Source organism: Lynx canadensis, chromosome E2, assembly GCF_007474595.2.
Source record: "Lynx canadensis isolate LIC74 chromosome E2, mLynCan4.pri.v2, whole genome shotgun sequence".
NCBI classification, from domain to species: domain Eukaryota; kingdom Metazoa; phylum Chordata; class Mammalia; order Carnivora; family Felidae; genus Lynx; species Lynx canadensis.
The window spans coordinates 20,480,474-20,508,066 of NC_044317.1; the positions used below are offsets into that span (position 1 = coordinate 20,480,474).

The 27,593-nt window shown below is 39.3% G+C and overlaps 1 long non-coding RNA gene across 2 annotated transcripts in view; it reads left to right on the forward strand.

Moving 5' to 3' along the window:
- Positions 1-25,160, forward strand: part of LOC115503390 — a 386,748-nt gene extending 361,588 nt beyond the window's left edge. For both annotated transcript variants that reach the window (XR_003965361.1, XR_003965362.1), the window contains 2 exons: positions 18,790-18,873; positions 24,959-25,160. This is a non-coding gene — a long non-coding RNA (uncharacterized LOC115503390). The remainder of the gene's footprint in view (positions 1-18,789; positions 18,874-24,958) is intronic.
- The last annotated feature ends 2,433 nt before the right edge of the window (positions 25,161-27,593 follow it).

A 27,593-nucleotide genomic window follows, 5' to 3' on the forward strand; every position in this document is an offset into this window, starting at 1 on the left:
TAAACGGAACCATACAATGGGTGGGCTATTCTGAGTTTACTCTTAGCATAATGTTTTTATGTTCATCCAGACTGTAGCACGCATCAGAACTTCCTTGTTACTGCTTTTTTATCAAATGAGTTGATCACATTTTATTTGTTCATTCGTGTTTGAACCTTTGATTGTTTCCACTTATTGGCTTTGTGAATATGTTATTATGAACATTTGTGTGCACATTTTTGTCTGGGTATATGTATTCACCTACGTGTACATCTAGGGATGAATTTGTTGAGTCATAGGACAACTCTACGTTTACTGGTATAAGGGATATGGCAAAACTGTTTTCTAAAGCAGCCACATCACTTCACCTTCCACCAGCATTGGGTAAGAGTTCCAATTTCTCCACCTTTGTGCCAACACTTCTTATGAGCTTTTCTATGATAATCATTCTACTGGGTAGGAAGCAGAATCTCATTGTGGTTTTGATTTGCATTTCCCTAGTGACTAACAATATTGCATACCTTTTCATGTGATTATTGATCATTTCTGCATCTCCTCTGGAGACCTATGTCTTCAGACACTTGGCACATTTTTTTCTTTGGGTTATCTTTTTATTGTTGAATTGTAAGAGTTATTTAAATATTCCGGCTACAAGTCCTTTATCAAATATATGATTTGCAAATATTTTCTCACATTCTGCATTTGTCATTTTACTTTCTTGATAGTATCCTTTGATACACAAAAGATTTTTTTAATTTTTTAAATTTTATTATTTTTTAAATTTTTCTTTTAATGTTTATTTATTTTTGAGAGACACACAGAGTGTGGGCAGGGTGGGGCAGAGAGAGGGAGGCACAAAATCCGGAAGAAGGCTCTAGTCTCTGAGCTGTCAGCACAGAGCCTGAGGTGGGGCTCGAGCTCAAAAACCGTGAGATCATGACTTGAGCCGTAGTCAGACGCTTAACCAACTGAGCTACCCAGGCGCCCCTGATACACAAAAGTTTTTAAATTTTGATGAAATCCAATCTATGTAGTTGTTCTTTTATTGCTTATGCTTTTGGTCCTATATCACGAAGACCATGGCTTAGCCTGAGGTCATGAATTTTTACTCCTACATTTTCTTGTGAGAATTTTATAGCTTAGCTTCTAAGGCTAGGTCCAGGATCCACTGTGGTTGTCCTGTATGGTGTAAGGAAGTGGCCCAATTTCATTCCCTGGTCTGTGGCTATCCAGTTGTCCCAGCACTATTTATAGAAAAGACTCTTCCTTCCCCCCTTATTGTCTTGACAACCTTGCCAAAAATCAATTGATTGTAAATGTAAGGGTTTAGGTATGGATTCTCAATTCTATACCACAGATGGCTATTTTACTACCAATACCATACTGTCTTGGTTTCTGTTCCTTTGTAGTAAGTATTGAAATTGGACAAGTGTTGAGTCCTCCAACTTGATTCTCCCCCATCTCAAGACTGTTTTGGTTATTTTGTGTCCCTTGCATTCTGTATACATTTTGAGATTACCTTGACAATTTCTGCAGCAACAACAACAACAACAACAAAAGCCAGCTAAAATTTGGATACTTTTTTGAATTTATAGATCAATTTGGAGAGTACTGCCATCTTAACAATACTAAGGGTTTCCAATTCATAATCATGGGATAAGTCTCCATTTATTTTGGTATGTTTTTCTATTTCTATCCATAATGTTTGTAATTTTCAGAGTATATATAAGCTTTGTACTTTTTTCTGGTTAAATTTGTTCCTATTTTATTCCTTATAATGCTATAATTGGAATTGTTATCTTAACTTCATTTTTAGGTATTTCATTCCTAGTGTATAGAAATATAATTGATCTTGGCACCTGGGTGGATCAGTAGGTTAAGTGTCTGACTTCAGCTCAGGTGATGATCTCATAGGTCATGAGTTCAAGCCCCACATCAGGCTGCTATCAGTGCAGAGCCTGCTTCAGATCCTCTGTCTTCCTCACTCTGCCCCTCCCCCACTCATGCTCTCTCTCAAAAATAAACATTTATTTATATATATATGGAAATAATTTATATATGTGTGTGTGTGTATATATATATATGTGTATATATATGTGTGTGTGTGTGTATATATATATATATATATATATAATTGATCTTTTGTATATTGCTCTTGTGTCCTGTAACCTTGCTAAACTCTTACTAGTTCTAACAGGTTTTTACCTAAAGTGAATTCCTCAGGATTTTCTATGTACAAGGTCATAATACCTTCAAAAATAAGTACTTTTACTTCTTCCTACCCAATCATGATGCTTTTTATTTCTTTTTCTTATGTAAATACCCTGCTAGAACTCTGACTAGAACTAGAAATGTTGAACAGAAGTGATGAGAGGAGTCATCCTTGCCTTCTTTTTGGTCTTAGGAGACAAAGCATCCTGTCTTTCACCATGAAGTATAAATGTTAGCTGTGTGTTCTTTTGTAAATATTTAGCCTGATAAGGTTGAGGAAATTATCTCCTGTTCCTAGTTTGTTCAGGGTTTTCATCATTAAAGCATGTAAGATTTTGTTAAGTGCTTTCTCTGCATCTGTTGTGATGGTCACATTTTTTATCCTTTATTCCATTAATATAGTGTATTGCATTAATTTGTGTTCAAATGTTAAATCAAACTTGGGGATAAATTCCACTTGGTCATAGTGTATAATTCTTTATATATGTTGGTAGGTTTGGTCTGCTAGTGTTTTGTTGAGGAGTTTTTCACCTATGTTCACCAGAGATATTGGTCTATAATTTTTTTATGAAGTCTTTGCCTGATTTTGGTATCAGGGTAATACTGGACTCAGAATTTTTTGGGAAGCATTCACTCCTTTTCCATTTTTTTGAAGAGTTGATGCAGATTAACATTCATTCTTCTTTAAATGTTTACCAGTGAAGCCACCCAAGTCTGTAGGAATGTTTGACTAAATTATCTTACCACATCAAAAAATAATCTGCATAATTAACAGAATTAGTTAGAGGCATACCTTTTGACTTGACAGGATATCCATGAGGTACTGTTGAACTAGAAAAGCACATTGCAGAAAAATATGTACTATATGATTGCCTTTCTGGAGATAATTATATAATTTTAATATGTATGTATGCATTTATATTTAAGTGTGTCCATCTATTCACTTTGATTTCAAATATATTAATTGATTCATTTTGATTCCAAAAATACAGATATAATATTCAAAACAGTACCCAAATAGCCTCCCACACTGGAGCTCTATTTCTATGGAACAGAGTCCCAAGATTGGTATTGCTGGGTTGTGGGTTAGGTGTATTTCTAGGTTTAACAAATGTTGTCAGGTTGTTCATAATAGAAGTTAAAAATTCTGATTTCTATGATTAATCTATGGGAGTATCCATTTTCTTATATCCCTGACAACAATGGCTGTTTTTAAATTTAAAAAGTTACCTTTCGTGGGTATAAATTATTATTTGACTGTTACTTTAATTTGTATGCCTCTGATTCTGACTTTGGACATGTTTAAATGTTTGTGAGCCATTCTAATTTTTCTTGTGTGTTATTATTCATATCCTCACAGATTTTTCCTTTAGAGTTTCTTTTCTTTGTCAATATGTATGGTTACTTTAAATACTATAATAATTAATATTATATGTGTTGTATGCAATTGTGTCATGTAATGCAAAGACATTTGGGTTCCCAGATTTCGTCAAGAAGTGCATATTTTGTATGTATGTTTATTGGTTTTTATAGAGGATTTTATTTTTACTTTTAAGACTTTAGGTATATATTTTTGTATATGGTCTTGGATGTTTTTCTTCCAGATGGACAGTTTTGCCAGTGCCATTTTGAAATAATCCATCCTTTCCCTAGGAGTTGAAATGAGACTTTGCACCTTTGCTGCTTCTCACAGGGGTTACTCTTTGGTGTATCACTGTTTCAATTTGTTGGCATTTTATATAATATTTGTGTTTATATATTCCTAAGTGAAAGTGATTGGTATTTTTTATACTATCTTCATCAGATTTTAGTGTTTTTCTGGCTGCATGTAAAACTGGCCAATTTCTCATTTTTTTCTATGGTCAGAACTAGCTTCTATAGCATTTGAATTGGCGACTTTAAACATGATGGATAAAAGTCAACATTGAACTAGTCTGTCTTGTTGCCTTTTTCAGTGATAAATTTTAATTATTTAATATTAGAGTAATATAGTATTCTATTTTTCCCTTCCTGAGTCAATGTATATTTTTCTAAGAAATCATGAATTTCCAGTAAGTTTTCCAACTGATTCCATAAAATTATAGGTATGATTCCTTTTCATTATTTTAATCTGCTGTTTGCAGTCATATCTTCTTTTTTATAATCTTGCCTATTTCTTCTCTCTCTCTCTCTCTCTCTCCTCAACAAAACTCCTGATATGTTTCATTGGTCTTTTAAGGACACAGATTTTGGGTTTCCTTGTCTTTGCTACTTCTAAAATTTTATTAACTATAGACTTTATTAATTCTTCCTTCCTTTTGTTTCTTACTTTCTGGTTTGCTGAGTACCACATTTCTTAATTTGTTCTTATTCTTTGGTTCTGAAAAGAATGCATTTTAAAATTTATGAATTTAATATGTGGCTCTATATTTCCCACTGAGTACAGTTTTGTGTTACCTTCTGTAGGTTTTCGTATGCAACAATTTACCTCATCACTTGCTTCCAAGGTTCATAATTCAATTATCCTGTACTTTTTTCAATTTTCAAGTGATTTTGGCTTTTGCCTTTTACTGTGATTATTTCTAATTTTATTAGATTGGTGAGTAGGAAATGTGACCTATATAACCTCTCCTAATTTTATGTTTTTGAGATCAAGTATATGATTCCATATATTAATGGTGTTAATAAATTGGCCTAGCAATTTGGGGGAACAAGTTTTCAATATCCAATAATGCTGTTAGGTGTGCATGTTCTATGACAGCCTATTCTATGCCACTGGTAATTTATATGAAATTCATACACACACACCCAGGCACATATACAAGGGGAGAGTATGTGTGTGGGTCTCTGTGCTTACTTACACACACACACACACACACACACACACACACACACACACACACACGGGTGTATATATATATATAAGAGGAAATTGTGTATGTATATATGTGCATATCTATGTATATATTTAGATACATGTATATATACATATATGTGTGTGTGTGTGTATTTTTTAAAAAAATGAAATGAACCTAATTAACCTACAGGTAATTGTCCTATATAATGGGATTGAATCAACTGTGGCTAACTCACACAGTAGATCACTATACAACAGCAAGAAAAAATTAAAATGAAAAATTGTAATATGGAAGCGTTGCCTACATTCTATACCACTGGTAAGGAGCCTCCACCTTGGTTAAGTGTCTGACTCTTGATCTTGGCTCAGGTCATGATCTCACAGTTTGTGAGATTGAGCTCCACGTTGGGCTTGGTACTATATGAGCACAGAGCCTGCCTGGGATTCTGTCTCTCCCTGTCTCCCTGCCCTTCCCCTGCTGTCTCCCTCTCTCTCTCCCTCAAAATAAATACATAAACTTAAAAAAAACCCAAATATTTAAAAAATGTGTATAACTGGAGTACAAACAGTAAGGTATCAAATGATAGGCACAGCATGGAAGCATTTATTTAAATTTAAAATTTTCACAACACTACATATTATTTGTGGAAACATCCAATTGTATCCACATAGAAAAAGTTACAAATCAACTTCCAACTTGGTCACCTCCAGGGAGGGAGAGACAGGTGGAGGAATGTGTAGGGAGGTTTTAGCCATACTGTATTGTTTCTTCCTTAAAAGAAAGTTGAAGTGAATATGGCAAAATGATAGCATCTGTTTAATCCTTGAGGAAAGTCCCTGGGTGCCTGTTTAGTACCTATTTCCTCTCTTGCTTAAGTAGAGAAGTCATTTGGCTCGTTGACCACTGTTCTTCAGCATGAAGCACCACGAGGTGGAGGATGGTTGGTTTTAAATGTTAAGTTAAGAAGTGAAGCTCGAGTCATAGAAGGGCCAGTGGAAAGAAATGACTTTTTTTTAGGCCTAGCTAATATAAGACTTAACAAGATTAGGATTACTTTTTAAATTATTCTAGGGATATTTTCTTAATGGAAAGAACTGGACTTCTTCTATTTAGGTAGGAGGCAAATATAGAAACAGTAGATGGGACCTGGGAAGATGCAGACTCTGTCTAGCCCAAGTCACGACAGTTCAACCCAATGGCCTGAAGGGTCTAGAATTGAGATAGAGTGTTCAGAAGCAATTTTCTTGTCAGAAGATGTTCAAATGGAGATAAAGCAGCCCTGTTTGTGGAATGTTTAGCAGGGATCCACAATGCTAATGAATATCATTTCCTGAGTACTTACCATGCTTTAAGTATTTTATGTGTATTAATTTTTAAATTCCCGTAACAATCCTATGAAGTTGTGGCAGTTTGTAAAAATAATTGCTATGATGCTTGCAAAGCACATGCCACAGTCTCTGGTACCTGATCATCTCTCAGGGAATTAGGTAGCTATTAGTTTTATTAACAAGCTTGATTTAGGGCTCCATTTCTTACAAAAAAATGTTCTAGTCAACTGAGAGGTTATCACCCAGAGAACAGACTCAGAGTCAGAACACATTTACAACTCACAGTTCATTATTTAATCCAAGTCACTCCTGTGTGAGGCACTGAAAGACAGAATGAAGAAGCGAGGGCAGAATGCAAGTGACTGAAACAAGCTCACAAAAGACTCAGTGGCAAATGTGGGTGTTGGGGAAAGGGCACTGCACTCAGAAGTATGTAAGCTCATAGTAGAAATGTCTCTGGCTTTGTGTCCCCAAGCTAGGACTTTTGTATCACGGAGTCTGCATCTCCCTATCCTAGGTACCCCTTTAGTCTCCAAACTGTTTAGTTCCCACATGGGAATGTGGGTGAGTTCTCAGAAAACAGATGACCCAAACATGTACAAGGGAGATCGCTCATTCCTTAATTTAACCATGTTCAAAAGGGAATCCATTGTATTAGCCACCAGTGCTATCTGCAGATGTTTACAGATTGCATCCTGTGTGGGTGCCTCTTCCCAATGACAGACATCATTTTAGGCTTTCAAATCCTGGGAATGATTTGGGTGGATAATGTCAACCGATTATGAATTTCTGGTGTGTGGCCCATAGCTACTGGTGATGAATCAGGCTGCTACACAAGGGGACTTTTGATCAGGAGCACATTTCTGCATAATGAGGAGTAAAGTAGTGCAGATTAATGGTGTCAGCATTTTAATGGGACCTGGGGAAATGGCTGGGTGATGGATTCTTTTTACAGAGAGCAGCCCCGTCTTATGCCTCCCAGATTTGCATCAAGGAGAGCCCAAGGGGAGCCATTGAAAGGTCATTGCATCTCTCTTTGACAGGTGTTGGCACAAGAGTTTCCTCATTGTGTCCACCTCCTCTTTGTTGCTGACCTTTCCCCCACTGAGTGTGACACTCAGAGCAAGACACAGAAAATTGTCAAGGGTCCGGGATGTCTGAAGCACCATCATTAAACAACTTACAAAGGAAGCATGCGGTCATCAGGTAGTGTTAGGCTCACTAACATGGTCCTTGCCAAGCATGGGTGGCCCATCTTTATGTCTGGGTGAGGGACACCTGACCTGTCCTCTGCATGAGCTTCATTGCTTTAGGAAAACCTGGAGGAGGAAGACCTATAAGGATATACACAGGAAGACAGCCTGTCAACAGCAGCCAGGGCCAAGGTCAAGGCCAAGGCATTCCACGAAGTTTGGGCTATTACTATGAAACCAAAGGGCATCTGCTAAACATCTACAGGATGTCTAGCAGATACACATGCTCTGCATTTAACATTTCAGTTAATAATGCCCCCTGCAGTGAAGATATTAATATCCCCATTTTGTGGATCCAGGGCATGAGGTTCCGGGTGCTTATTTGCCTCTTTTGAAATTGCAGAGTTTGTAACAGTAGAATAATCATGATCATAATCGTTAACACTTATGTAGCTCTCACTATGAGCCTTGCAGTCTTTTAAGAGCTTTTTATATATCAGTTTGAGTATCAAAACAATGCCACAAGATTGAGCATTGCATTTTTACACTTTACAATAAGGAAATTGAGGCACAGTAAGGTTGTGTAACCTACCCAGAGTCACATAGTAAGTTACAGAGGTAGGATTTGAACCCTAGTATCCTGTATTCACCGCTATCCTTTCATTGCCAGACTTAAAATACCAACTTGTTGTGCTAACTAGAGCATGGTTCTCTGTCCCTACTACCTCCTAGCCTAACCCTACTTGTGCCTTTGAATTACTTAAGATTACACACTCATAAATATTTATTAAATGTCATTGACCCCTACACTGAGTTAGGTCTCTGCCATTTGTCTACATGTTCCTCTATTCTTTCCCTACTTTAACACTCATCAGATTTTACTGTGTTTTTTTGCACAACATTTGTCTTCCCTTACAGAGTTTAAGCCCGAGGAGGGCAGGTGCTGGGCCTTCCTTGTTTAGGATTACACGCTTAAGGTCCAGTATGGTGTCCATATAAATAAAACCACATTTCTGATTGTTTCTTACCACATTCCACAAATATTTGTGGATGTAATACCAACAATTTAGAAGGTATATTTGGGATGGTCTAAGATAAAATATAAACTATTTGTCAAAGTTAAAATTCCCACTGGGTGGCTCCAGGAGGCAACGTAAAAAAAAAAAAAAAAAAAAATAGACAGCTGCATTTCTGAGTTGAAGACACTGAGATACGACAAGATGCCCCAGGACAGCCAAATGGAAAAAGAAAATTCCTTCATGCAAGGTCATATGAAATAGCAAATAAACTGCAATTTCAAATACAAGCTCTAAATCAAAAGACTATATGCTTTGACTTGCAATCAAAGTTTCTCATCTTGCCAACTCTAGATAGTATGTTTAGTGGTAAGTAGCAAATATGGTATATTATTGACAGATTCTCTAAGTCATGGAATAAACATTTGCTGATGAAGGAACACATGATTGAATATATGAATGCATATACATGAAGGGAAGTCTGCCAAATTGATCTATGTAAAAACGGATGCTTTCCTATCATGACATGATGCTTCCTTTTACTTCCAGTGACTTTATGTGTACTCACTACAGTTTAAGCCCCTTCCTGATGACGCCCTCAGACTTAAGGATGAATATTATGATCTGCATTTCAGAAAGGGAAAAAGGGCAGCTCACAGAGGTGAAGAGAGTTTTCGTATATTACAGCATCATTATTGTTGTTGCTGTTGTTGCTTTTATTGTTATCATAATGATGCCACACATGCCTCTGTGCACTTGTCACATGCTAGGGACTATAAGCCCAAAGAAAAACAAGTGCGGAAGCGACTGTGGGGGTGGGCTACCTACTGAAAGAAGAACACAGGGCCTCAGAGACCAGGACAGCTGAAGAGGTACAAGCTGGGTCTGAGGACCAAGCAGGGAGTTCAATGATCCTGAGTCCTCCACTCAGAAACACTTAGAATATTCTCAGACCTTCTGGTGCTGACCTGATTTTCGTGGCCACATCTTACTGTGACAGGTTTTCCTGCTCACAATATCCATGACTCTATGATGTTTATAAACCCAGTGTTAGTCCCTTGGCTCCTAAGTTGCCTTTAATATCAAAGAAATGTTTCATTAGATATGGCTTTGTTTATTCAAAGTTCACTCCTCCCTCACATCTCCTTAATGATTTTTAAGCTCAGAGTATTAATCTTCTTACCCAAATTAAACCTTTCTCCCAATCTGTTCTTTTATAGATATTTCCAAACTCAGAAGCTTATATTCATTGCCCTCTGTGGGCTTTCTTGAAGCAATAATTAGCTAGAAAGCCTGTTGTCAGTTAGAAATGCTGAAGAAAGTGTTTCAGTATTAGGTGGAACCATGAACTAGATGCTTTCTGGGGGGGGGGGGGCGGTATTCTCTCCGCTGAATGTGGCTGAATCAAACAATATAATTCATTTTGGGAAAGGCACTGAGTTTCTCTCTGCACTGGCCACAGTGTAAGTCCCGGGAATAAGGTGTATAGAGGCCACCACCAGGTAGAGGAGGATATAGTGACATGGCAGAATCGTGAATAAATGAGCACCATGGAAGAAGTTTGAATACAGAGTTGTCAGGGAAGAAGTGATTCCATCAGGGGAGATATTCGGCAAACTTTTAGAACATTAATATTGAACCAAGTATGCACAAGGTTGAGAAGGGGGATAACATTCAAGATGAAGGGAATGCAAGAGTGAGTAAGATACAGGGACACCAAATTATATGTATGTTGTAGTAGAAGAACTCTCCCTCTCCTGCCAGTGTTCTGGCTTCTTTCATTTTCTTGAACACAGCATATTCTTTCTCAAAACTGGGTCTTCTTAACCACTCTTTCTTTTGCCTGTAACAGAGTCCCCAGCCCAGTTCTGGTCCCTGATTAAATCCTACCCATTCCTTCAATTCTCCTCTTAAATGTCACGTTCTCAAGTTGGCCTGTCCTGACACACAAGACTCAGTTAAATTCTTAGATTTATGCTCTCATCACACTTCTTAAATCCTCTTTGTTAACTTGCATTATTCTCAGCATACTTGCTTAATGCCTACGTTCCCCAATCCAGTGTGTTAAATTAATTAAACAATGAGGCCATGAAACTGACAAGTCCCTAATCCATGGAGGACTAAGTAAGCAAACCAAAATTTAAGCCTGTAAATGCCTCAAACTTACAAAATTGAAATGCTAAGGACAACCAATCACAAACAGCCAACTAGGCTTTACGGTGTGGCCAATGACATAATTTCCTTTCTTTGCTTCTGTACTTTCTCTGTATAAGTCTTTGCCCTGACTCCTGTCAGCACAGGGCTCCTAAACTCTTCTAGTTTGAGGCTGCCTGATTTGAAATGGTTTTTGCTCAAATAAACTCTTGAAATTTCTAATATGCCTCAGTCTGTCTTTTAACAAGTGTAAATTCATGAGGGCTGAGACCATGTCTGTCTGGTTCTCCATGTCTTCTCAGTACCTTCCTCACGACCTGATACCTAGTTACCATTTCTCTATATGCATCCCTATGCTGTGGTGGGCTGGGGCACTCAGGGCATGGTGGAAAGTGGCTAGGAATGAGAACAAATTAAAAGATGTAGATAAAATTATAGAGCGCCTTGAGTAACGTCTTTAATTGGTATATGCTCCCAGACATCTTCATTTTGAAAAGCCAAAGGCCAATGTGGAAGTAACAAACACACCAGATTTTCTTCAAGCTTTGAAGTAACTTGTAGGAAAGGAAGATAAAAGATGGGTAGTTGGCAAACACTGACACACTGATATTGGTTTTCCAAGAATTAATCCATGGGGAGTGGTGGTAGCAGAAAATGGGGGCAGCCTCAAATATGTGGTAGCCTCTAAATATCCCTGAAAGTATGGAGTTATCCATGTCTATACCTCAAGAGAAGAAAGGAAAAAGAGAGGGAAAACTAAAGTTTTGTGTCTATGGTAACTGGAAGTAGATAGGACCATGTGAATAAAAATACCTGCTTAATCACACTTGAAGAATGTAGTACTTTGGCTACTGGTTAGTTGGTCAATATATTTATTCATTTGATGAGTGTTCCTCAAGCTATAGTTTACCCAGTGTTATGTCAATCATTACACTAGGCTCAGATCCTTGCCCTTACAGAATTCACCATCCAGCAGAGGAGAAAGACCATCAAATAAACAACCGACCCAGCAATTTATTCACCATGATGGCAAGGAGTGCTACAAAGGGAGAAGCACAGACTTGAGGGCCTTGGCCAGTCATGCCTATCAGAAGGCATCTGAAAAGTCTCATGTTTTTGGCATTGGCTAAGGAAAGTTAGAATTTGTTCATACTTTTAAGGCCTCATAGGTCTATAGTATGTCATTCCTGTGAGGCCTGTGCATAAAAATTTACTGTGACACCAGGATAATCATATGACCCTTTCAACCTGCAAAGGTCCTTAACCTGCCTACGAGCACCCAAAACTTCAAGTGATCTCTGTTTTTTGTTAATGTTTATTTATTTTTGAGAGAGAAAAAGACAGAGTATGAGTGGGAGAGGGGCAGAGAGAAAGGGAGACAAAGAATCTGAAGCAGGCTCCACGCTGTCAACACAGAGCCTGATGCAGGGCTCGAACCCACAAACTGTGAGATCATGACCTGAGCCAAAGTCAGACGCTTCACCAACTGAGCTGCCCAGGCACCCCCAAAAATTCAGGTGGTCTTGTTTTTATTTATCATCATATAATAATTAGTGATTCTTATTAAAGATTGAGTTGTATCATTCCAAGTTTTTAGCTATGTTTTACTGGATTATGTGGGGGTTAATTGGTGCTACTGAGGCATTCATGAATGACTTTTTAAAGGAGCTTCTTAGGATATACCCCTTACCTAAATCAAAGACCTATACCACGACTTTCCACCTGTATTTATAAATATGACCCCTTCTTATGCAGAGAGAAAAATAGTGGGGCTTCTCAGAATATGTTCACTTAAAGTCTGGAAAACCCCAGTATAAATCTTTATTCCCAATCTAAGGAGTCGGTTTCCCCTCCTTGTACATAAACTGACCTTCAGGCCAAAAGCAGTATAAAGAAACAATATGAGACAGTGATACATTTTTTTTTAGAATAAGAGAGTAATATTTTAGCTCTAACTTTTTGATTTTTATTTTAAATTTGTGTCTCCCAGACCTTTTCTCCCCTTGTGTTGTCTCTTGTGTTTTTTTAAAGAATAAAGAATATAAAGAGCAAAAAACCTCAAGAAAAATGTTAAGTTCATTAAAAAGAAACTCCCAACAAACAAAAGTCAGGACCAGATGGCTTCACAAGTGAATTCTGCCAAAAATTTAAAGAAGAGTTTACACCTATTCTCCTCATACTATTCCAAAAAAATAGAGGAGGAAGAAAAGTTTCCAAATACATTCTACAAGACCAGCATTACTTTGACAGCAAAACCAAACAAGGACACTACAAAAAAAGGAAAACTATGGTCAATTTCCCTGCTGAGCACAGATGCAAAATACCTCAGCAAATACAAGCAAACCAAATGTAATGATACATTAAAAGGATCACTCACCACAATCAAGTGGGATTTATCCTGGGGATACAAGGGTGGTTCAATATTCACAAATCAATCAATGTGGTACACCACATCAAAAAAGAATAAAAACTATATGAACATCTCAAATAGATGCAGAATAGATGCAAAATTCAACACACATTCATAATAAAAATTCTCTACTAAGTGGGTTTAGAAACAACATACCTCAACACAATAAAGAGTATATATGAAAAACCCACAGCTAGCATCTTACTCAATGGTGAAAAAGTGAGAACTTTTCCATTACGATCTGGAATAAGACAAGAATGTCCACTCTCACTGCTTTTATTCAACATGGTACTGGAAGTTGTAGCCACAACAATCAGACAAGAAAAAGAAATAAAAGGCATCCAAATTGGTAAGGAAGAATTAGAACTATTATTATTTGCAGATAACATGACACTATGTATAGAAAACCCTAACGACTCCACCCAAAACGATTAGAAGTAATAATGAATTCAGTAAAGTTTCAGGATACAAAATTAATACACAGAAATTTGTTGAATTTCTATACACTAATAAAAATTAGCAGAAAGACAAATTAAGAAAACAGTCCCACTTACAATTGCACCAAAAAGAATAAAATATCTAGGAATACATTTAACCTAGGAGGTGAAAGACCTGTACTCTGAAAACTATAAACCATTGTTGAAAGAAATTGAAGATGACACAAACAGAAAGATAGTCCATTCTCATGAATTGGAAAAATATTGTTAAAATGTCCACACTACCCAAAAGCACTCTACATAGCCAATGCAATCCTGATGAAAATTACAACACCATTTTTCAGAGACCTAGAACAAAATAATACTAAAATTTGTATTGAACTACAAAAGAGCCCAGAAAGCAAAAGTAATCTTGAGAAAGAACAACAAATCTGGAGGTTTCACAATCCCAAATTTCAAGATACACTACAAAGCTGTGGCAATCAAAATAGTATGGTACTGGTACAAAAACAGACACATAGAGTAGACAGCAGAAATAAAACCATGTTTATATGGTCAGTTAATCTATGACAACGGAGGCAAGAATATACAATGGGGAAAAGACAGTCTCTTCAATAAGTGGTGCTGGGAAAACCAGACCACTTTCTTACAGCATACACAAAAATAAATTCAAAATGGGTTAAGGACCTAAATGTGAAACATGAAATCATAAAACTCCTAGAAGAAAACACAGGCAATAACTTATTTGACACTGACCTCAGCAACATTTTTTCCAGATTCGTCTCTCCAGGCAAGGGAAATGAAAGCAAAAATAAACTATGGAACTACATGAAAATATAAAGCTTTTTCATAGTAAAAGAAACCATCAACAAAATGAAAGGCATTCTGATGAATGGAAGAAATAGTCATAAATGATATATTCAACAAGGGGTTAATATCCAAAATACGTAAAGAACTTATACAACTCAATGCCAAAAACTCCAAACAATCTAATTTAAAAATGGGCAGAGGACCTGAACAGACATTTTTCCTCCCAAAAAAGACATGTAGATGTGCAACACATATGAAAAGATGCTCAACATTACTAATCATCAGGGAATCCTAAATCCAAATCACAATGAGTTATCAGGTTACACCCATCAAAGTGGCTAAAATTAAAAAGACGTGAAATAACAGGCATTAATGAAGATGTGGAGAAAAAGGAACACTCATGCACTTTTGGTGGTAATGCAAACTGGTGTAGCCACTATGGAAAACAGAATGTTGGTTTTCTCGAAAAATTAGAAATAGAAATACCATATGACCCAGTAATTCCAATACTGGGCATTTACCAGTCAAGTCAAGATATGGAAGACCATACCAGTCAAGATATGGAAGCAACCCAAGTGTCCACTGATAAATGAATAAAGAAGATGTGATGATGTATATACACAATGAAGTGTTAGCCATAAAAAGGATGAGATCTTGCCATTTGCAACAACATGGATGGACCCAGAAGGTATTATGCTACATGAAATAAGCCAAAGACAAATGCCACATGATTTCACTTATACGTGGAATCTAAAAAACAAATGAATAAACAAACAAAAAGCAGAAACAGACCCATAAATACAGAGAACAAACTGATGGCTGCTACAGGGGAGGGGTGGGGAAGGCTGCATACAATGGGTGAACGGGAGTGGGAGATAAAAGGCTTCCAGTTATGGAATGAGTAAATCATGGAGATAAAAGGCACCAAATAACCTTAGGGTTTCTAGATTCCTCAACAGACCCCTGCCAAGGGCTCATGCCAGTTATGAGATCTATGATCTAGAAGCAGAGTCCTGGCTTTGCTCATCTTATGATTTACGTTTACTTTTGGAATGAGGAAATGCTACGATTAGGGATGAAGAGATGGGTGGGGGTGCTGGCAGATCTAAAATGGCATGTGTTAAACTCTTGTCAGGGGAGGAAGGATGAAAATCCCTAGACAGGGCTTCATCCCCAGGATCTCCCAATAGAGACTACTGACACATTTGGGACACTGTTGGAATTCCTTCTGTGATGGTTAATTTTATGGGTCAACTTAGCTAGGCTGTGGTCCTCAGTTGTTTTGTCAAACACAAATATATTGTTTTGTTTTTTATTTTTTTTAATGTTCATTTCTTTACTTTGAGAGAGGGAGAGTACGTGTGAGCAGGGGAGGGACAGAGAGGAGAGAGAGAATGCCAGGCGGGCTCTGAGCTGTCCACACAGAGCCCAATGTGGCACTCGAATTCACGAAACTGTGAGACAGAGATCAAGAGTTGGATTGACGCTTAACCTAAGCCCCCAGGTGCCCCAGGTATGTTTTTAAAGCGTAACATTTAAATCAGTGGGGTTCGCATAAAGCAAATCACCATCCCTAATGTAAGTGGGCCCCATCCAATCAGTTGAAGACCTGAAGACCAAAGAGAGGTTTCCTGATGATGAAAGAATTCTCCTCGAGACCACAACATCAACTCTGACCTGAACCTCCAGCCCTTGAGCCTGCTCTATTTCAGGTTTGCCAGCGCCTACAATCCCATCAGCTAATTCCTCAAAATAAATCTCCACTTACCTATTTATCTATCTTTGCAGAGTCCTGACTAATCTAATGCACTTTCTTCTCAGGAAAGACTGGTTTTATTTTGCTGTAAAAGAATGGGAGCATGAAAGGGCAGCAGAAGTGGCCTTAGCCCATCTGGCCAGTGTAAGCAAATCTGGGCCTAAATGATGGGAACGCTCCACTTCCTACAATGAAGGCAGATCTTCTTGCTGAGTGACAGTCAGGATCTCCTAGAATACCCTCCCAGCATGAGGGCCCCACCTTGCTCATGGACCACCCACAGACCCCCAGGCCTCCCATGCTGGCTTTGCCTTTCTCCCTGCTTTGTCTGACCCAGGACTCCTGCCACTATAAAAATTAGGAACTTAGAGCAGAAGAAGTAAGGTTTCTTCTAGCTCTGCAGTTGTAGGAGTTTAACTTTGTTGAATGTTGGAATTAAAAGGGCAAAACCTCCACCCCAAACCTCTGCAGCCACCCCACGGACTGGCTGCAGAAGGGGAGCCTGGCGAGAGGTAATTAACCGCAGATCACTAACGGCTCAACGGGAAGGCCTGTGTCCAGGAATTCCTTTTCCAGAGGTCCTGGGAGCATTTGCTAGAGAGAAGCAAGTTTGCAAATAAGCACTTTCCTTTGTAAAGGCCCCCTTCCCCAGCTCCATTAGCTCCCAGCTCCTTTTTCAACTGCAAGGGCTGTCTTTTCATCTTGAACTTGACATATTCTTCTAGTTTAGCCCAGTCACATGGAGCCCTCTGGCAAGCCACTCTCTCTCCCACTGTGAATTGTTGCGAACCTCCTCGCAGAGAATAAAAATTCAGAGTCCGCCAACTTTCCCCCACAACCCCCGACTTCGCCTCTCTTTGTGCTTAACAATGGGCTGAGAGATCTTTGGTTTTCTTTGTCATCTGGAAAGATGTTGGAGTCAAACAAAGAACAAAAATTCCAGACGTGCTGAGAAAATGAAACTCTGTGTGTGTGTGTGTGTGTGTGTGTGTGTGTGTGTGTGTGTGTTGCTGGCATGGTCTCACCCACCACCGCCAAATGCCACTGATTAGCATTGTAACCCTCAGGAATGTATGTCATTTGGGGTTGAGTTAGTGGTTGGAGCAATGTTCCGTCCAACTTCCTGCTGGAAAATTTAACCTCTTTTTAGTCTTGAGTGAGGCAAGGAGGCTGAACACCATTTTATTTGTTCTTACCTGCGATGCATCTGTTTGATCCAGTTCCCGCTGCCCATTTCCACTGTCCTGGCACCATTCTCCTCTTCCTGGATCATCACAGTACATCCTAACTCTTCTCACCTCCTCTGCTTTACTCCCTCCAAAACATCTTCCTACCGCAACTGGAGTGGTCCTTCTGAAATGCGCATCTGACCACCTCGTTGCTCGTATCCTGGAGAATCAAGTCTAAGTTCCTGGCTGGGCAGCCAAGATGCTTCCGGGGTTCTGGTTGTATCCCTCGGTCCCCTCAATAATCCTCTGGTTACATCAGCCTGTCTGCACTGTTCCTTTTTTTTTTTTTTTTTTTTTGCAGCTGGGTTTCCTTCTTGAAATTAGTGGGTTTTTTTTGTTGTTTTGTTTTGTTTTGTTTTGTTATATAGTAAACTCTGCTCCTTCCCTAAATTCCTCTGGGTCCTCATCTACTCTCTCCACCCTGAAAAGTCTCTGTACTTTTTACTGATTTTCTTTGTTTGCAGTGCATTACCTGTATTCACTCACCTTTCTGGCCAGCCTGAGAGTCCTCTGGGTGGAAACTTTCTTTCTCTAATAGATAGTACAGCACCACAGTGCAAAGCACTGAGTATCTTCAGCTAACACCTCTGGAATAATGGGAGACTTAATACAATATAACGTAGGAATTAAGCACTCTGGCTCTATAACTGGATTCATGTGGATTTGAATCCCAGCATTCATTGCCTGAGCCTCCATTTATTCACCTGTGCAATGGGCACAACTATATCAATATCAGAGCACTTTTGGTCAAAATTCACTGAAATAATACCTACAAAGTGCTCAGCACATCCGTAAGAGATCATAATACCTCAATATTTACCATCGTTACGTGGAACTGTTTGCTCCACTTGTGAGCTGCAACCCTCCATCTATTTCCACCCTCTTTGTTAAAGACCCTCTCCATCTCGAATCCCCACTGAAGCCATCAACTCCAGGGAGAACAAAGAGTTAAGCCTGACTCTGTTCACCGCAAATCCACAGGCACTAAATAAGGCTCTAGCGTTCAGGCTTTAAGTATGGGCTGCAGTTAACTATAAACAGCTGTTGCAAGATAATAGCCTTCTACTGGTAAAATAAGGCCAGCCCCCCTCCTTCACAATGAAACCTTTCTTGCAAAGAGCATTGAGAACTGATAGATAGATCTCAGTCTGGCAGTAATCAGAATTAAAGATGAGGAAAGGGGGAAGATTGTCAGGCTTCCCAGATCAAGCTGTCATGTATACAGCTATTCTGTTTCCGTTTCCAGAAATGTTTCTTATCTGCAGTACATTCCCCCTGTTGTTCTACTGGGGAAAAACAACTCTGCTCCCTTCCTGTGATGGCATTAACTCTAATAACTGGAAAAAGAGCAGACATTAGCCAAGAAGACATATGTATTGCTCTTTATACCACAGCCCTTTATTCAACTAATCCTCCCGTCTCATTTTAGGAAATTAAGTATGAATCAAAGCTCAGCAACGTGCATCCATATGGAATTTCGGAGCCTTTATGTCCACTGCAGAATTTAACAAAGGTGAGATTCATGTGAGTTGCTTCTACTGCGTTGGAGACAGATGAAAGTCTTGGTTTGGGAAATTGATATGGAAGACACTGTTTGTTTCAGAAAACATCCAGACTTTATTAAGTACGTATCTGGTGTCAGGCACATAGTAGGTGCTTGATATTTGTGTGTTCTTTTGAGTCTGTTGAACACTTTCTATGTGTGAAGAGTGATAAAGGAACTCCAGGAATAAGTGAATTTACTTTCAGAGAATGGTTGATGGAATCACAGAATTTTTGAAATGGAAATTGAGTGGGTTTACTAGTGTAAATTCGATCTATCTATATATCTATCTACATATCTTATCTATCTATCGAGTTTGATGAGACCTAGAAAATTAGGTGGTTTATACAGGGTCAACTAGCAAATTAGCAGAAACAGGAGATGTGCCGATCTGACTGCCAAGCGAGTGAGTTCAATCAGCTTATATGGAAAATCACGAGACTAAAGCAAAAGTATCTTTGATAGGGCGCCTGGGTGGCGCAGTCGGATAAGCGTCCGACTTCAGCCAGGTCACGATCTCGCGGTCCGTGAGTTCGAGCCCCGCGTCGGGCTCTGGGCTGATGGCTCAGAGCCTGGAGCCTGTTTCCGATTCTGTGTCTCCCTCTCTCTCTGCCCCTCCCCCGTTCATGCTCTGTCTCTCTCTGTCCCAAAAATAAATAAACGTTGAAAAAAAAAATAATTTAAAAGTATCTTTGATAAACAAAATCCAGGAGGAACACTAGAAGCAGGCAGCACTCAGGAGTTTAATTCTGTTTATGACCTATGGTCTCAAGAGTGGTAGATGTTAACTGTTGATGTTTGTCTCCAGCGAGATAATGCATCCTAAAGAATACCAGGGCACCGTGAGTGCTGTTTCATTAAAGAATGACCTGGACTATGGACTTGACCATTGCTTTGAAGGCATCCTTTGCATCTAGGATGAGGCAGTAATAACTAACACCCATGGTTACTGTTACTGTTTATTATGAACAGGTAAAGAATGGCCCGTGAGCTGGGTGCTCTGGTTAGTACTGTTTTATAAATTAGAAAACTAAGGTTCAGAAACATTATGGAATTTGCTCATTGTCACCCAGCTAGGAAGTTCCCGAGCCCAGGTTTGAAGTCTTTATCAACCTAGAGGTTGATTTTTTAAACTACTATAATGCCTCACTGAAATGTAATATGAAAAATCATATCCCTCTTGTGTGTAATATAACCACATTTTTGTTGTTCAGAATTGTACCATCCTGAGAAATAACTTCATATTCCTATTTCACACCAGTGAGATCTGTTGGTTTGTAAGCCTCCCAGAACTTCCCAGGTGTAATCTGAAACCAGCCCCCACTATTGGAGTGCAGGGAGAGGCCAAAGAAAGAGGACGCTTCAAGTTGGTAGATGGTGGACTTAATAGGCAATGGGAACTTACATGCAAACTTGTCTTAGGCAGCAGCAAGATGAATGGATCCCTGCACCTTACCTGCCAAATCTTAAAAGTTTATAAAGAGGCCTTCAATGTCCTCAGTCACGTATACCATGCAAGTGTTTTCAATACCATGTCACAATCTCAAGGCTATGTCCTTGGAGCAGCCTCTGGGAACAGAAAAGGCACATTCCAAGGACAAGGAAAGGGGTGAGCGACCTCTGAGTGCCCAGGTCTAGCTCACGGGTCAAGTGACAGTCACATCTTTTTGGTGACATTCCCTGAGAAGATCTGAGACTCTGATAAGGCACATGGCTTGCCCAAGGTCACCCAGTTTGTAAGATATGAAAATTTCTAAAACCAAGTCCATTGCTACTTTCATGACATTACTGTCTCCTGGATTTTTTTTTTTTTTTTTTTTGAGAGTAAGAGTCAGAGAGTGAGAGAGTAAGGGGGGGGGCAGGGAGGGGCAGAGGAAGAGGGAGAGGGAGAATCTTCAGCAGGCTCCATGCACAGCATGGAACCCAATACCAGGCTTGATCTCATGACCTGAGCCAAAATCATAATCTGAGCCAAAATCAGGAGTTGGACACTTAACCAACTGAGCCACTCAGGCACTCCTCCCTGGATATTTTATTTTATTTATTTTTTAAAAAAAATTTTTTAATGTTTATTTATTTTTGAGACAGAGAGAGACAGAGCATAACGGGGGAGGGTCAGAGAGAGAGGGAGACACAGAATCTGAAACAGGGTCCAGGCTCTGAGCTGTCAGCACAGAGCCCGACGCGGGGCTCGAACTCACAGACCGCGAGATCATGACCCGAGCCGAAGTCAGACGCTTAACCGACTGAGCCACCCAGGCGCCCCATCCCTGGATATTTTAAATCCATAAAGTGTTACCTATGCTGGGTTTCTAGCTAATCACACAAAAAAATTATAAGCCATTACTGGTATCAAAATGATCAAACCAATCAAAGAAAAATAAGGGACAAGTTAAGGCTGGGATTAGGCAAATGTATCCCAACCTCTATGCCACTTCCAATCAATTACTCTTAGCTCCTGGAAAGCTGTACTAAAAAAGACCATAAGTATATATGCTCCCAAAGCAAGCACCGATCATGAGATTTCTTCTGATCCCAATGGAAAAACATCTTTTGATGCTAAGTTTATTCCATGTTGGAAAGCATCGGTGGGGTGGGGGGGGGTGTATTATTTCCTTCCCCAGATGTACTTTCCCCTTTTCATTCCGCTCTGTGCTTGGCTTCATGGGGTCCCTCACCTCCCAGCTTCCAGATGGATTGGGCCAATGGGGAATCCATCAGGAGGTTGAAAGGAGGGAGAAAAAAAAAAGACTGAGAGGGTATCATTTATTCCCCTGGTTCCCTCACTGTGGGTACCATGGATGACTTCACCCCCCTCAAAAGGAAGGGCACAGCTCCTGTTAGAAGTCCTTCTGCTCTCAGGTCTCCCTCTCCAGATTCCAGTCACTGTTTCCCTCCCCTTGCTTCTTGACTCAGCTTGGGCTACTATACACATGCCCTGTGGGTTTGCTACATGGCACTATGTCTTTAGTAAATATTTTTTTTTTTTTTTTTTTTTTTTTTTTTTTTTTTTTAGTAAATATTCTTTTTATTAAACTCTCAAGCCACCCAACTGGAATGCACTATAACCCTCACCGATGGAGTGGCCATGTTACAAGGGGATGGATTAGGTACTCAGTCATGGATGAATGAGGAGTTAGCACTTGCCTCTCTTGTGAAGGGAATCCTAAGGATGCGTTTTCTTTTCTTTTTTTCTTTTCGTAGCACATCATTGTAGACACTTCTCTCGTCAGTCCAACCTCCTATGGCTGAAGGCGATGTTGCCTAGTGAAGAGGGCCGAGATTTCACACCAAATGGGACAGGCCTGGATTCGCATCCAGCCCTAACCATGCCTGGCTACCCTAGCCTAAGCTTGGGTAGGATGGTCCGACTCTTGAGGCCTCAGTTTTGTACCCCCATGAAAGTGGGATAATAACACCTACATTGCTAACTTACAAATCATGGAGGGGATGGTGTTTGTAAAATTACCCTTTTACTTATGGCATTTGGCTAAATTTATATGGATCCACAGAGTAGAAATTTTTGGATAAGACTTTTTTTCCATCTGCCCAAATTCAGTAAGGTAACAGGGTTCTTTCCCTCTTTCCATCCTTCCTTGTTGCTTCTTCTCAAACTTTAAGTGTTTGATTCAGTGGTTCTCACCTCCAGGAGTCCTCAAGACTCATAGAGCGGAAAGGTTTAACCATCAGCCTTTTATGCCCCAAAACATCAGCAATCCAGACCCCTGGGGACAGATGCTCAAATTAGATGTTGAGCTTCCTGAAGACAGGGATCAATATTATTTATTTCTCTATCCCCAATTCCTGTTGCACAGTTTATACACAGTAAATGTTGATTGAGTTTACGCGTAATACTGTGTAATCTTGATTTCCACAGATTTAAGGCTTACCTAGTTTAAATACAGAAATGTTTACTTATTTTAATCATTTTGAATAACATTTTTTAAATTGTCACCACTTAAAATATTTGTACCTAAAAAAATATTTTGGAAACATTTTTCTGAGCACAGATTATAGCACTGTGCTTCAATGAACCAGTGCTCTCAGGGGAAATGGAGGTGCCCAGAGACACTGCGCCCCCAAACTAAGCATTCCCTGACAGTTTCCTATTTTAAATACTTTATGCCTAATCCTTCTAATACCTGCTTGCCTCTCTTTCAGTTTCTGTTTTGAATATTCTGTAAGCCTAGGTATCAAGTAATTACTGACATTTGAACTCTGTGTGTAAAATCAGAGTGAAAAATCTCTGAATATGTGTGTGCAAACAGAATGGGAATGGAATGAACACAACCTTCTCCGACTGTTCACAAGTTTTCATTCTTCTTTGTTTCTGAGTACTTAAAAAAATGATGTGAGATATGAGAAGATATTGGTACCTAAGAAGGACCTGGAAAGACAAAAGGGAACATCTGCTTTCTTTGTCAAAGAGGGCCATGGGCCACTTTACAGTGCTGTGATACAACATCTGGGCCTGGCATGCCTGTGGGGAGTGTAAAGTCCATATATATGAAATCTCAGTCCCTCTAAAATAGATTCTCACAGGAATCACAAATGAGGATGCAGTCTCAGGGTCAGATGACCTTTATTTGGGGTTCTGTCCCCAAGTCATTAAGGGTGATGGAAACAGAAACACTCTGGGGAGTCAGGAGAAAGCTGGATCCTGGGGTTGAGTACCTTGTCCTCACTGTGGGCCACCAGGAAATCAAGCCCTCTCTGACCTTGCACTTATCTGTAAGACGGGGATAACCAGGTACCAGGTAAGACTTCCGAGGTGGGCATGAACATACGAAGAGGAAGAACAAGTACAAGCATTTTGTAAAGACAGGGGTAACACGTCTCTTCAAATGTTCCTCCTGATGATGGTGATGATGAAGGCTCTTAACCAGTGGTGGCAGCAAATCTCACATGCTCTCCTGAGCTTCTAGGGGAGAGATCCCTGGAGCAACCAGAAGGAATCTGAAACGCAAGCTTCTCTGGCCTTAGGGTGAATTTGAACTCTTGCCACCTGGGAGTCTGCATGTAGATCGAAAGTGAACCCTAGTCCACTAGTCCACATATACGGACTTTACAACTCCCCACAGACGTGCCAGGCCCAGATGGTGTATCACAGCACTGTAAAGTGAGCCCTTACAGCTACCACTCAGTGTTCCGGACCAGGAGATGATCTGTCTGTCCTCGGACCCTGCTATGTTTCTTTTCATCAGCGTGGCAGCCAGGAGACTCCTAGCCAGCTTTAATTCTCTACTGCAGGAATTTTTTCATGCTACGCTCTGGTAGAGTTTATTCTATTCCTCTCTGTAGATTCTAATCTTTCTCTGCTACTTTAAAGGCCAGTAGAGACATTTTCTAAATGTCAGTTAATTCAACTTATTTTTGAGTATGTGATAGGAGTGCTGTAAACAATGAATGACTAGGGAATGAATAGATGATGAAGAGTGAATGAATAATTGAACTGTACAGCACAAAAGGATAAACCTTAATGCATGCACATAAAAAAATCATTTAGGAAATCAGGGGAACCCCAGAAAGAAATGTAGACTGTGACAAGAGACTCCAACTGTATTAAAAATGTGTAAGACAATCTCGCTGAAGCAGGCAGCGGGAGAAGGTGCTGATAGCGGTAACTTTGGAAGTAAGTGGAGTCTGTAAGATTAACGGCAAAAAGAACCACACATAAGCACTGTACTCAGGTTGATAATGCTGTTTCCCCAAGGGCTACAGGTTAATAATTCTGATGCAGTTAGACATGCATACTGGAACTAAACAATTCAGTAAATGGATGGCAGGTGATGGGAGCTGGGTTTCTCACTGTTTAAGCAGGAATTTACAGATAAGCAAGGTAAGGAGGCTAGAGTGATTAATGTAATGGATTAAAGCTGGAGATAGGAGTATGAACTCATGTTTAGCTGGATATAGATACAGATGGTTACGGCAGAAATATTCATGTGTGTATATACATGAGTGTGTGTGTAGATAGATAGATAGATAGATAGATGCATATATACAGGAGTTGGTATACAGATACATACATAATACTTATAATTTTTTTTCTCAGCTGAGAACACCAAGAAGAAACAACACCCCAATAGCAATGTGCACAGCTAGAAGCAAGATCTTGGTTAGTGAACTGGGCTTCTAGAAGAAATTGCTGACTTCAGTGCCACAGCAGGAAGTAAGCAAGATGAGCCTGGATCAGAAAGACTCATCAGACTCTTGGTTTCAGCTCAGGTCACGATCCCACGGGTTGTGAGATCAAGCCCCACATCAGGCACTGCAGTTATAGCATGGAGCCTGCTTGGGATTCTCTCTCTCCCTCTCTCTCTCTGCCCTTTCCCGGCTCTCATCCCACTCTCTCTCTCAAAGTAAATAAATAAACTTTAAAAAAAAAAAAGGAAGAAAGTACTCAAAAAATTAAAGGGCTTACAATTGATTGGGGTGGGGGGAGTCAAAGAGGCACAGAAATCAGCTGAAAGAACTTTTTCAATGGCCAAAGCTGGTATAATTTAAACAACAAAATTAAGTAGTACTGTATTAAAACCAAAATAGAGAATAAATATTTATGAGTCTATACTTGTCTAAATAAGTGATTAAATAAATGTAATTGAGAAAAGAGACATACATCCTGTGTGGAGTTCCAAATAATTATGTAGACACTTTGCCCTTAAGAAGGGGGAGGCATAACTCCAGACTCCTCAAGTTTGGTCTCTGCACAGTGACTTTGTTCCAAAAAAATATGAAAAAGGGAGAAACATGAGTAATTTAACAGTAGAGAAACTTGACCAACACTACCTCAGCCAGGGGATGAAAGTCAAACATCCATAGACGTAAGTCATGTGGATACTAAGAATCCTTGATATGATAGGAGAGAAGTGAAACTTGACCACTGTGGTTTTACTCTCAAAACTCCACAACATTAACTCTGAAAACTATACAACAATGATGAAAGAAATTAAAGATGACACAAAGAAATGGAAAGATATTCCATGCTCATGGATTATAAGGACAAATATTGTTAAAATGTCTATACTCCCCAAAGCAATCTACACATGTAATGCAATCCCTATCAAAGTACCACCAGCATTCTTCCCAGAGCTACAACAAAAAATCCTAAAATTTATATAGAACCACAAAAGACCCCACATAAGCAGAGAAACCTTGAAAAAGAAAAGCAAAGCTAGAAGCATCATAATTCCAGGCTTCAAGTTATATTACAAAGCTGTAGTAATCAAGAGTATGGTGCTGGCACAAAAATAGACACATAGATCAATAGAACAGAATAGAAAACCCAGAAATGAATCCATAATTATATGGTCAATTAATCTTTGACAAAGCAGGAAAGAATGTCCAATGGAAAAAAGACGGTTTCTTCAACAAATGGTGTGGGAAAACTGAATAGCAACATGTAAAAGAATGAAATTGGACCACTTTCTCATATCATATACAAAAATAAATTCAAAATGGATTAAAAACCTAAATATGAGACCTGAAACCATGAAAATCCTAGAAGAGAGCACAGGCAGTAACTTCTCTGACATCAGCAGTAGCAACTTTTTCCTAGATAGGTCTCCTGAGACAAGGGAGACAAAAGCAGAAATGAACTATTGGGACTACATCAAAACAATAATGGAGCCAACAATCAACAAAAATAAAAGGCAACCTACAGAAGGGGGGAGGATATTTGCAAATGACATAACTCTGATAAAGGATTAGTATCCAAAATATATAAAGAACTTATAAAATTAAAAAAAATCCAATTAAAAAAAGGTAGAAGGCAGAACAGACATTTTTTCAAAGAAGATATACAGATGGGCAACAGACACATGAAAAGATGCTCAACATCACTCATCATCAGGGAAATGCAAATTGGAACTACAATGAGATATCACACTTACCAGAATGTCTAAAATCAACAACACAAGAAGCAACATGTGTTGGTGAGGATATGGAGAAAAAGGAACCCTCTTGCACTGTTGGTGGGAAAGCACATTGATGCAGCCACTGTGGAAAACAGTATGGAGCTTCCTCCAAAAGTTAAAAATAGAACTACCCTATGACCCAATAATTGCACTACTAGGTATTTACCCAAAGAATACAAGGGGCTCAGTCAGTTAAGCATCTGACTCTTGGTTTCACCTCAGGTCATGATCTCCTGGTTCATGAGGTTGAGCCCCATGTCAGGCTCAGTGCTGACAGGCTGGAGCCTGCTTGGGATTCTCTGTCTCTCCCCTTTCTCTGCCCCTCTCCCACATGTGGGTGTGTGCGCACGTGCTCTCTCTCTCTCTCTCTCAAAATAAATAAATTAAAAAAGAAACCAAAAACACAATTCAAAGGGTACATGTTTATAGCAGCATTGTTTACAACAGTCAAGATATGGAAGCTGCACATGTGTCTATTGATAGATGAATGGGTAACGATGATATGGTACATATATACATATGCATTGGAATATTACTCAGCCATAAAAAATGAAATCTTGCCATTTGCAGCAACACGGATGGAGCTAGAGAGTATATTGCTAAGTGAAGTCAGTCAGAGAAAGATAAATACTATATGATTTCACTCATATGTGGAATTTAAGAAACAAGAGGGAAAAAGAGACAAAGCAAGACAGAGACTCTTAACTATAGAGAACTGATGGTAACGGAGGAGAGGGGGATGGGTTGAACAAGTGATGAGGATTAAGGAGTGCG